Below are 12,995 nucleotides of genomic sequence, written 5' to 3'. Positions count from 1 at the left end.
GAAAGACAGAACATTTGAAAGAGAGATCGAGAGTGTCAGAATGTTGCAGGTGGAAATGTCAGGAGGGGTAAGGAGTTAGTCAAATCGAGGTGAACCTGTTGGTTTAGACCATAATTACAACCTCTGAGTCTGGAAGAGTCACTCTGACTGGCCCTGCCATGTCACAGACATTCAGTTTCTTCCGCTCCCACAGGAGATGACAAGTGAGGTCACTGACACCTACACAACCCCTGACTTTTCTCAGGAACAGGCTATGCTCTTTACCGTTGTGCTGTTGTACTGCCACTGGTCTCTAGGCAACCACTTCCAGGCAACCCCTCTGACTGTCTGTTTTAATAATCGTATCACGTGGTCGGTTCAGACAGAGCCTGTTGTGAAAGCTATTCTATTTTAGGGAGTTGGCAGTGTGTGTGTGTGTGTGTGTGTGTGTGTGTGTGTGTGTGTGTGTGTGTGTGTGTGTGTGTGTGTGTGTGTGTGTGTGTGTGTGTGTGAGAGAGAGAGAGAGAGAGAGAGCAATAGCACATAGAGTCACCCACACCCCTTCTAATGGCAGAGCTGCAAGGAGAGAGGCAGCCAAAGTGAGGGCATGCCTGGAAATCCAGGACCCCCAATTAACCTGCTATGAAATAGAAACTGACAGATTATATTATAAAATGTTCTAAAATGATCTACATAGTGCTGCAGGGGGCCGCCATGCAATAGACTGGCTACCTGGCATAATTTGTTTGTTTTTGAAGTTTAAGTTGGTAATTAAAAAAAACATCAACACATTACTCTAATCAGTTATGGGTAATCTGATGAATTTTGTTCAGATGATCAAGCAACAAGAAGAGAGATCACGGCTGGTAACAGTCAATAAAGACATCACACATCCGCTGTACGACCAGTACCAAACGTTACAGTCCGGGCGAAGCCTCAAAATCCCACTCTGCAGAACAAACCGGGCACGCAAGTCCAACAAGCATTATATCCCTTTCATATCCGATCTCCTTACGTATTTTATTGATAGGACAGAATGAGAGACAGGTTCTGGAGATGGACACAGAAAGGAAGGGCAGAGACAGTCGACTGAGCCGGGGCTCCAACCCAGTCGCCAGGGAATATGTGTGTTCCAGAGTCTGGAGCTTAGATTGCTACACCAGACTCCAGCACAAGCATCAGATTCGTAAACACATACGGACTATGAACCAGAACTCCACACTTACTGTATTCATATGTTCAAAGTATGTCCTGTGATATATAACGTCCATAAGTGAAGTGTTGTATGTACTGTGTTTTTGATTTGTGTTTATGTGTATACCAGGAGCTGCTGTATGTTGCCAGACAAATTTCACCTAAAGGGACAATAAAGTATTCAATCAATCAATCAATCAGATTAAAGTCACAGTGCCGGGGTTGAGGTGTGAGACACATCTGACTGGCTCTCGCTTCAAAGAAATTTAAACAATGCAGGCAGAGCCCTAGATAGATACTGCTGCAGTAGTTTATGTGTCAGGGGGCTAGGATCAGTCTGTTATATCTGGAGTATTTCTCCTGTCTTATCTGGTGTCCTGTGTGAATTTAAGTATGCTCTTTCTTTCTTTCTTTCTTTCTTTCTTTCTTTCTTTCTTTCTTTCTCTCGGAGGACCATGCCTCATGACTACCTGGCCTGATGACTCCTTGCTGTCCCCAGTCCACCTGGCCGTGCTGCTGCTCCAGTTTCAACTGTTCTGCCTGCGGCTATGGAACCCTGACCTGTTCACCGGACGTGCTACCTGTCCCAGACCTGCTGTTTTCAACTCTCTAGAGACAGCAGGAGCGGTAGAGATACTCTGAATGATCGGCTATGAAAAGCCAACTTACATTTACCCCTGAGGTGCTGACCTGATGCACCCTCGACAACCACTGTGATTATTATTATTTGACCCTGCTGGTCATCTATGAACATTTGAACATCTTGGCCATGTTCTGCTTTAATCTCCACCCGGCAGCCAGAAGAGGACTGGCCACCCCTCATAGCCTGGTTCCTCTCTAGTTTTTCCTAGCCACCGTGCTTCTACACCTGCATTGCTTGCTGTTTGGGGTTTTAGGTTGGGTTTCTGTACAGCACTTTGTGACATCAGCTGATATAAGAAGGGCTTTATAAATACATTTGATTGATTTGATTGATTGCAGATACAGTACAGGCCTCATGTGATGCTGTTTGAGATTTAGAATTTCAATGGATGCCATATTTTAACCAAAAGTTCCAAGACAGTTATTATCTAGAATCGATGGAGTGTGAATTAGAATGATAGATCGCTTGTCTCATACCATCATGGAGGATTTGGTGAACTCTGAGGGGCAGTGTTAGACCCAGATTTAGCCTAGTCCTGAATTTAAATGTACTTTCAATTGAAATTCTCCACTGAGAGTGATTTCTAGTCAAGGATAAGGCATAATCTGGGTCTGGGAAACAGGCTCTGAGTGTCTCTGAGTGCAGGTGCCTCAGGGATAGTAGTACAGTGTTCCAGAAACACATTAGGCCACATCTAGGTACTAAAATGAAAGCAGTAAAAGAAAGGTACCTCTCTCTGTCAGAGCGAACATCCTGTTTCTTTAGACAAGGTAAATCCAAGGTGTCAAAGAGCCAGAGCTCAATCCTGCTATCTCTATGGAGAATATTACCAACATTGTCTGTCGGCTCTCACTTATTCAGATCTAATCAAATAGAAAGACCAAACTTGTGTGCTGCTGCAGTGATTTTATCGCTCTGCGAATACACTCATTTTCACAGAAAAGGGAGCAATATGAAAAATATCTTCGCCGAAGACTAGCCAAAAACAGACCTTCATATTTCATGAATTAAAAGTGACGCTCGCCAAATACATCAGTCTGAAAATGAATAAATGGAGTTCTTTATTCAGGGTTGTTCGTCTTTAACGCACAGATTGTAAATAGTGGCGAAAGAGTCTTTGGGGTTCCAGCAGACTGACAGACCAGGATATGGTTGTCATGGAAAATCACAGACTATCTTACCATGCTTACATGCCTCTGTGTGCGTTCTAGCGAGGTCATCGTCGAACATACATAGAAAATCCATACCTTACAGAACACAGTATAAGCATAACAAAGAAAATATTAATTGGACACAGAATGGCTTTTTCTACTAGTGCTCTTTTCATAATACATTTGATACTTGCCACTTAGCAGGCTCATTTGGAATTCCTGATGTGGTGCATGTGTGTGTTGTGTGTGCGCGCGTGTGTACACTGTGAGTGTGTGTACGTGTGTGTACATGCATGCTTTTGTACGTGCATGCATTGTGTGTGTGTCCAAGAAAGATAGAGGGAGGGTGGCAGTGAGATGAGAGATGAGGTTGCACGAGCACATAAGTGTGTCTTTGCTCTACGAGCAAACCTACAAATAGATTCGCTGACATTCTGCTGTCTTTTATTAATTCATGAACGTCAGAGAGGATCACCGTGGTGCAAAATAACGACTGGGTTGCGGAATCTAAAAGTCATGGTCACAGGAGCAATTCAGAAGTCACCAACCGCTGTGCCACTCTTTCTCATGTCTTTCTCCACCTCTTTTCCTCCCCTCCTCCTCCTCTCCTCCATCAGCGTGGTTCGTTCATCCTCTTTTTTCCCACCCCTCTCCTTCTGCTCCTGCTTTTCCACACTTCTATCAATGTTTTTTTTTTACATACTTCATCAAAGCTGCTAGGAAGAAAGGGGGCAGCACAAGTCTTCATAGACATCGTGTGTGTGTGTGAGAGAGGTTGGGCATTTACTGTAGGTATTGTGAAAGCTAAAGCATAGTAGAAAAATTCACAGTAACGCATCATTCTAGTCAATTGTATTCTGAAAATATGCACTTGTTGTTGTTCTTGCATTATAAACGGAGAATGTTATTATTTGTGACCTTGCTGCCAGTGCCCTTTTTAATTACCCCTAAGGGGATAAACAAAGTTGTAGTAAATTGAATTAAATAGAATCCAGTTCTGGCTGTTGCCCATGACAACTAGGTCTTTTCACTCTGTCATGAAGGGATGGAGAAGCCGTGGACAGAAACAACAGCATCTTGTCCACCTCTAACCCACACATACTAACAATTGCATTTAAAAAATGATAATCATATTAAACCTTTATTTAACTAGGCAAGTCAGTTATTAAGAAGAAATTCTTATTTACAATGACGGCCTACTGTCACTACAAGTTAGGTTTTGTCGTTTACCTTGTCCAATATCCCCTTCACTTGCTTCAATCAATCTATTAACATACGTCTTGCGTGTCACGTTTGTAGTTAACTGTCACGTCATCATGTCTATGTCAGTGTTGTCTTTTCCCCAATAACAACAATTTTATAAAATATAAACAACATCATCTCAACCACGTCTCGATGCCTACAGTAGATGTCACCCATATATTAACAACGAAGCCCCGTGTGAATGATTTATAGAGGGTAATTGTTTTACATTATACATGTAGGGAAACATAGGATTGATTTCATTCATACCTCGACTAATGAGAACATTAATAATGGATTGCTATTAGACCCAAAGACGTTACTCATAATCAGGATCATCACGTCAACAACATGCTATTCATGATATATGAGCTTTAGGTTGTAATGCACTGACTGTCCTAGTCTGGTTATGGTTGGATATGTAACCTGTGTGTAAGTGTGTTGGAGTGGACCCTCAACCTCATCTTCAGAGAGGTAATAACTTCATTATCCAAGATCAACTACATCCAGGAGAAAGACAACGTTCTCTATACAATCTAAGACGTAATTATTGAGATTCACTTGATACACCCTTCCTTCCCAACCTTATTCTAACTAGGCAGAGAATCTGGTTAAAGTCCTGTAATTGATCATCTATGGGGCATAATTTACACTGAGATAATATGGAGGAGAAAGCTAATTATGACCGAATGGGATTCAGATGGGGGTGTGTGCGTGTTCGTGTGTGTATGTGTGTGAGACAGGTGGAGGTGAGAGGTTTATCAGACTGTAATCAAGGCTAAATCCATCACCTCTTAGTGTGCTCAGGTAGGAACCTTAGCGGCCGACAGTTTAAATCTTACGATATAATAATACAAAAAAGTACTTTGGCTACAGACACTTTTTTTTCTCCATAGCCAGTATGTGTGTCCCTTGAGGGAATCAAGGACCTAGTTTTTATAGGCGCCATGATCATATAACCAACGCAAGACAGGCAACTTCAGTTCATCTACACTTACAGTACGTCTATCAGTACTCTTTATTTTAACAGATGCACTTTACTATTACAAAATGATTAATCGTTACAGCACTGTTTGTGTTATTCAATGAAAATATAAATCACTGGTGAACCGTGACCTTCTCTATAATGTGTTTCTAGAATATGTCCTCCTGTTTGGCCAGGGAAATGGAAGCAGAGGGCCCACAACTGTTGCTACAGTAGGCCAAGCGTCATGATTACTTACGAATTTGACGAGTGCTCATTTTCACTTCAATGATATCTTAAATGGGGTTATGAGAACATCATCATCTCTGTCTATCACTGAGCTTTGTAAAGTAATATAATTCAATGGGAACCCACTGCGCTCGGAATAACAAAGCATGGAAAACCATTCCCAGAGAGGAGGGAGAGAGGAGGATGTAGCGAAGGGGGTGACGAAAGGAAAACCGTTCCCAGTTTCTAGAAAGAGAGGGGGAGGGAGAGATGGGTAGAGAGATGGAGAGAGAGTGACGAAGAGAGTGAGAGGGAGAGGGAAGGAAAGAGGGAAAGAGAGAGGAAGAAAGAAAGAAAATCAAAGAAAGAGAGGGAGAGGGAGAAACACCACATTATCTATGTGCAAAAGATCAGAGAATTTCTATTTAAATGTTTTATTTGACATCTGGTCATGAGCAGTCAGTTTAAGGTCAGCGCTGGTTGTAGGTGAGACAATGGATAGGTTGAGTCCTTATTGAGAAGGATATGTTTTGTCAGGTTCGCAAGAGAAGAGGATGATTGGATAATGTTTTGGTTGGTTGGTTTTTGATTGGCTTATAGAGAATTAAGTCTGGTCACTTACACCTGGGACTTCGTGGGAAATGGTGTTCAGTCTTTCACAATCACATCCTTCCCCTAAAACTCTCATAATACCACTTATCTAATTCTACTCTGCTTACTGGATACTCTCTGCTTCAGCCTCTCATTGATGTCCATGGATGCTATTTCCAGCTCATGATTTTGGTCTCCCTCATAGTCTCACAGTCTTGGCACATGGCATGAGCCTGGACAGAATGAGGGATAATCTGGCCTTGGATGTATGCTCTCTGCGGCAGAGCGGTGTATATGTGTCATGTCTGAGCTATTGTAGAGATTTAGGGAGAATATGTACAGCGAGGGAAAAAAGTATTTGATCCCCTGCTGATTTTGTACGTTTGCCCACTGACAAAGAAATGATCAGTCTATAATTTTAATGGTAGGTTTATTTGAACAGTGAGAGACAGAATAACAACAAAAAAATCCAGAAAAACGCATGTCAAAAATGTTATAAACTGATTTGCATTTTAATGAGGGAAAAAAGTATTTGACCCCTCTGCAAAACATGACTTAGTACTTGGTGGCAAAACCCTTGTTGGCAATCACAGAGGTCTGACGTTTCTTGTAGTTGGCCACCAGGTTTGCACACATCTCAGGAGGGATTTTGTCCCACTCCTCTTTGCAGATCTTCTCCAAGTCATTAAGGTTTCGAGGCTGACGTTTGGCAACTCGAACCTTCAGCTCCCTCCACAGATTTTCTATGGGATTAAGGTCTGGAGACTGGCTAGGCCACTCCAGGACCTTAATGTGCTTCTTCTTGAGCCACTCCTTTGTTGCCTTGGCTATGTGTTTTGGGTCATTGTCATGCTGGAATACCCATCCACGACCCATTTTCAATGCCCTGGCTGAGGGAAGGAGGTTCTCACCCAAGATTTGATGGTACATGGCCCCGTCCATCGTCCCTTTGATGCGGTGATGTTGTCCTGTCCCCTTTGCAGAAAAACACCCCCAAAGCATAATGTTTCCACCTCCATGTTTGACGGTGGGGATGGTGTTCTTGGGGTCATAGGAAGCATTCCTCCTCCTCCAAACACGGTGAGTTGAGTTGATGCCAAAGAGCTCCATTTTGGTCTCATTTGACCACAACACTTTCCCCCAGTTGTCCTCTGAATCATTTAGATGTTCACTGGCAAACTTCAGACAGGCATGTATATGTGCTTTCTTGAGCAGGGGGACCTTGCGGGCACTGCAGGATTTCAGTCCTTCACGGCGTAGTGTGTTACCAATTGTATTCTTGGTGACTATGGTCCCAGCTGCCTTGAGATCATTGACAAGATCCTCCCATGTAGTTCTGGGCTGATTCCTCACCGTTCTCATGATCATTGCAACTCCACGAGGTGAGATCTTGCATGGAGCCCCAGGCCGAGGGAGATTGACAGTTCTTTTGTGTTTCTTCTATTTATGAATAATCGCACCAACTGTTGTCACCTTCTCACCAAACTGCTTGGCAATGGTCTTGTAGCCCATTCCAGCCTTGTGTAGGTCTACAATCTTGTCCCTGACATCCTTGGAGAGCTCTTTGGTCTTGGCCATGGTGGAGAGTTTGGAATCTGATTGATTGCTTCTGTGGACAGGTGTCTTTTATACAGGTAACAAACTGAGATTAGGAGCACTCCCTTTAAGAGTGTGCTCCTAATCTCAGCTCGTTACCTGTATAAAAGACACCTGGGAGCCAGAAATCTTTCTGATTGAGAGGGGGTCAAATACTTATTTCCCTCATTAAAATGCAAATCAATTTATTACATTTTTGACATGCGTTTTTCTGGATTTTTTTGTTGTTATTCATTCTGTCTCTCAATGTTCAAATAAACCTACATTAAAATTATAGACTGATCATTTCTTTGTCAGTGGGATCAAATACTTTTTTCCCTCACTGTAGGAGAGATGCTCAAACACTACCACCTGACTCATAAAGTTCATGACCTGTCAGCAGGGAGGCTGAACATATGATGTTTTATTTTTTATAGTGTCTCAGCTACAGATGTGTGTCTTGTGTGCCAAGATGTTGCTCCTGTTTTTCTGGTTGCACAAGTTCTCTTTTGCATGCCAGGACAAGGCTGTGTGTAGAGCTGTACGTGTGGTTTGTGTCTAAGCAGTAGATGCATGTCTTTGTAAACGTACAAGGACGTTGGTATCTTCTTCTTATCTGAGCTATAGATGTGTCTTTGCACGTGATGTGTCTTTGCATGCCTTTGTGCGCGAAAGGGCGCTGGAGTGTGTGTGTTTGTGTGTTGTTTGTGTGTGTTTGTGTGTAGCTACAGTATGTGTATATGTGTGTAGCTATGTGTGTGCCAACCCACTACTTTGCAGTGTGTGTAGCCTGTTAATGAAGTCCACCGCTGAGGAGAAAGGAACCTTGTTTATGCGTGGCGATAAAAAACACTGAATAACCTACTGGACCTGAATACCTAATTGGTGTTATTATCTATATTGGGGACAACTTGAAGAAGATAAGTTTCACATTTATAAACTGGGCTTGGGATTGATAGATGATACTTCCTTTGTCAACTTTATGACAAGGGACCCTTGATCACATGATGCTCCTCCATAAAAGATAAAAGTAGACTAAGATATAGTCATGGTTTTTCATTTAGCTAGGTGTTCTCCATCTAGAGTATTGACTTACAGCTTCAGCATAAGGTCAGCATATGTGGGCCTTATGGGATACAAATCCACTAACATTATGTTGCATATACCATGCTCTAATCAATGAACTGAGCCCTTGGATCCACTGACTAGCTCTAGTCTAACATGCCTTCAAGATGCATGGCTAAGTATGAGAGACTACCAGTTGGCTAACTGAAAAGCCAGTCTAAATTGGACCCACTTATCAATCCAGAGCTGAATACAGTGACATCATCATCAAATGCGGCGGATATGACAGTGTCGTGGCGTGTCTGAGCTAGCATTAGCTAGCTGCTTTGTCGAGGAGCTTAAGTAAAATGTCACTTCAACGTCTTACAATGGAGCCTGATTGCATCTGCCTCTCAGAGAGAAATCGAACAAAACGGAGCTCTGAGGGGGCTTCACTTTGGGATATGATAGACCTGTAGTTTCCATAACACAGCCTGGCCCATAAACTACTACTGGGATGAGACAATACAGCCATGTAAGTACACTGCTCTGTGGTCATACAATGGATTTCATAGCTAGCCAGGGTGTAGTACAGTATAACACAGTATGTCCAGGCTACTGCTGTTGTAAACGTGATACATGAGCATCCGACTGTCTATAATGCCCTTCAGGGTTGGTGAGACTAAGGGCCATATTCAATCAATACTGTCTATACCGACTTCCCTGGGGAAGACAAAGTATATATGATTTTTGGACTGCAATAATGTGTTTAGTCATAAGATCGATGAAACAGTTTTAAGTGTCTGAGCCAAACAAAAATATGCTTTCTTGGAGCACAAGAACACCCAAACAAGCATAGAGCTAGGAAAATAAAATCCCATTGTAAAAAGGATATATATTACTGATTGTGAAATGGTTTTATAAGAGTGATGTTTTAAGAAAGAGAATACAGGAACCAGTTTGGCAACATGCATCCATCCATCAACATAGACGAACTTTAAATGCACCTCATATCTTCATAACGAGCGCAGCACTTGTTAGGTTCTACATTGTGTGTTCCAATCACATTTCTACTACATCTTCATGTCTAAAGACGGAAACAGCTAGCCTATTTCATTTTAATGTCTTCATTCATATGCAGGCCTTTAAAAGGAGCGACTCAGCAGTGCTGCGAGGACCCAGGCACAACAGCCGTATGGAGGTAGTAAATTGGTCTAGATGCTTGTATGTGTATGTGTGTGTGTGTTTGTGGGTGTGGGTGTGTTTGCGGTTGTGTGGGTGTGTGTGTGAGCGAGCGAGCTAACATCTGTGGTTGCTTCTATTCATCATAACCAGGACACCAACAGCACAGGAAGGATAAATTAAGGAGGGGCTGAGAATTTAGTTTCATGTTGATCGTTTACTACATTCGACTCAGAGTGGATGTAAGTTTGATGTTCAAGGCTACAAGCACCATCTCTTACATCTCCAAGTAGAGGAACAGAAGAGCATATTTTCTCCATTACCTTACATTGGTCCTATGCATTTTGCATGTGATTACCTGGCCCCTAAGAATCTACCATCAGAGCCCATTACATCAAAGTGGACATGCAGGGTAACGAGGGTTTGGCAGTACATTTTTCCATAAAGTAATTCCACAGCAGATTTCCCTGCCAAGCCCCCTCACATTGGCCTCGAATTATGAGAAGGCAAGGCACTGACAGCAGTGCCACTTATTTTGATGTAGTGGTAATCTTCAGGTACTAGTGGCAGTCCCACATACATATACACGTACACTTGTGTAGACATGCACACAAGCACACAGGCACACACATACAAGCATGCATGCAGGTACACACACAGTAGTATTCTCTGTAAAGAGGTTGCCTCAGGGTCATCGCCTCTGAGTGTGTGTGTCTGTGTTTGTGTGTCTGCCAGTACCTAATCTCAAGAATAACTATGAAGCATTAAATCAGGGTACCTGCTGTTCTTACAGCACCAATACAGGAACCCCTACTGGCCCCTGAGGCACGGGTCCTCATTTAAAACAGCTGTTCTGTCTGCTGACTGCCTTAAAAAGCTCTATGCTTTAAAATAAACTGGGATGGTGGGACAGAGATGGTGTGGATAGTCATCAGAGGTAAGAGAAGACATTTGAGATGGGATGCAGTATGCTGATGATCAGGGGCGGACTGGGATCGAAAATTGGCCCAGGTATTTCTAACACCACCCCATTTTATTCCTCGAGGTCACACCACCCCATTTTATTCCGTGAACAACCCAATATTAGCCTGATTATGATAATTTTACGTTAAAAAGTTAGCTTCTCTCTTATCTTTAGGGTAATCCATCCAGGACAGCGCTACCTGGTCCAACCTATCCCTACCCAGCCCTACCCACCCCTATCCACTGTGTTAATGTCCCTGAGATGCCACCCTGGCTGGTTAAGCAACAATGCTAAGCCTCCATTTGCCTCCTCTCTCTCGCCGCTCGTTGGCTCGTCTCACCTCCCTCCCTCATAAATAAACTAATTAATTTGGTCTTGGCAGCGCTGGTGTGGAGAAAAGAAGTAAACTGTCTTTACTGCTTCCTCACACAAAGCTTTTACTAGGAGGGAGGAGGGCAGAAACACACAAGCACAAATGAATGTGCACACACACACTCTTTCTCTCAGACACACACACACACACCCTTCAGCAGACTAATACAAATCATCAGGTCTCTCCTGCCTGTCTATCTGTGTTTAGAGGCTTTCTGTTTGGTAAGTAGAGACAATGAGGAGCTGCAAATGGAGAGGGAGATATCTTCACAATGGACTGACAGATAGGAGATGTACCGCTGCCACCAGCAGCAGCACAGTCACCACCTCAGTGGTCATTGGAGGGAATGAAAAGAGATACTGGAACGTGTGGCTGAGGCACAACAGTGGAATTAGGTTAAAAAAAAAGTACTATGGGGTTTGAATTAGTGTATGTTAATGAGTTTCTAAATGCTTTTTGAATGATGTGGACAATTTATCAAACAACTTTGAGGTCTTTAGAGAAATGTCTGAAAATCACACAGTAATCTACATATACTGTAAAAAGAAAAAGGTTCCTGGCATATCCTTTAGGGGTTCTTCAAATTGAAACTGTGGGGGAACCCCTACAAGTTCTTTAAAGAACCCCTTTTAATGGATCCCTGAAGAACCTTTTGAAGAACCTTTTGAAGAACCTTTTGGGGTTAATTTTTGAACTACTGCTCCTCCCCTATTATTATTATTATTATTATTATTAATTATATGCATAACAATAATACAATATTTTAGTTCTCAGTGTTTATTGTGATTTTAGTGGAAAAGCAGAATAAAAAAATTCTAAACATGAGGTAAACTCACAGCAGAGCCCCAAGTCCAATGGGTTGATCCTCTGGTGTGTTGATGTTCTCCGTATCCATAGACAGAATGATTTTACAGTACATATTGATCAAACAGGTTTCCTGTTATATTCATCAGAGGTATCAGAGGTATAGGGAGGGTGAAGTCTGTGAATCCAAAAAATAGCAGTTATACAGATGTTTAACAAAACACGCACATGAAAGTATTCCTACCTTGGTTTTTGTGGTAAATGTGAATGAAAAAAACTGTTTTGATAATGGTTATCATACACATACTATGTCCATACTGTAGAGGCCTGTGGGATATTCATTGAAGAGGTATGGGAGGAGGATGGTACATGTGATCTGCATAACATACCAATACCAATTGACATACCTTTGTATGCCTCCTTGTCTGTATACCTGCAGACACAGACACAAAAGTGAGCAGTTCAGTCATCTGCACCCAATACAGCTAGCCTTCAACATATTCTTATAGCCTACATATTCTTACCTCTTTGTTGATTGATATGCATTGAATTGTGTCCATTTTCTGTTTTAGAAAGATTTGCACAAATATGAAAAGCTAGATGGTATCATCATAAAACAATATACATTTAGATAATATAAGGGACAACCCTTACCTTAAATTGAGGAGCTCTTTAGTTAAGTGACTGCACCTGCTGTCCTTTCATATTCAAATGAAAATGTTTCAGTCGGGCAGTTAGGTTCCTGCAAGAACCCCCATCAACTGAGGAGATCCCCGATGAACCCCACCTCCTATGGGGTTCTAGGAAGAACCTTTTGGGGGGAATGTTCAGTGCCAAGAACCTTAAGGTTCTTCCAAGAACTTTGAGGATCTTAGAAGAACCCTTGATGAACCCCTAATTGTTTTGTGTACTACTTGTATGATGTAGATAGAATTTAATTGTAAAACCCATTTTTTTGCATATCTATTACTTCTTTATAAAAAACACTTGCTATAGGCTAACTAAAGTAAACCACAAGTAAAATGACAGACCTCAATTCAAAAGTCTAGTTCAAGCAAAAA

This window comes from Salmo trutta, chromosome 35, assembly GCF_901001165.1.
Source record: "Salmo trutta chromosome 35, fSalTru1.1, whole genome shotgun sequence".
Lineage (NCBI taxonomy): Eukaryota > Metazoa > Chordata > Actinopteri > Salmoniformes > Salmonidae > Salmo > Salmo trutta.
This window is presented reverse-complemented; position numbering follows the sequence as displayed.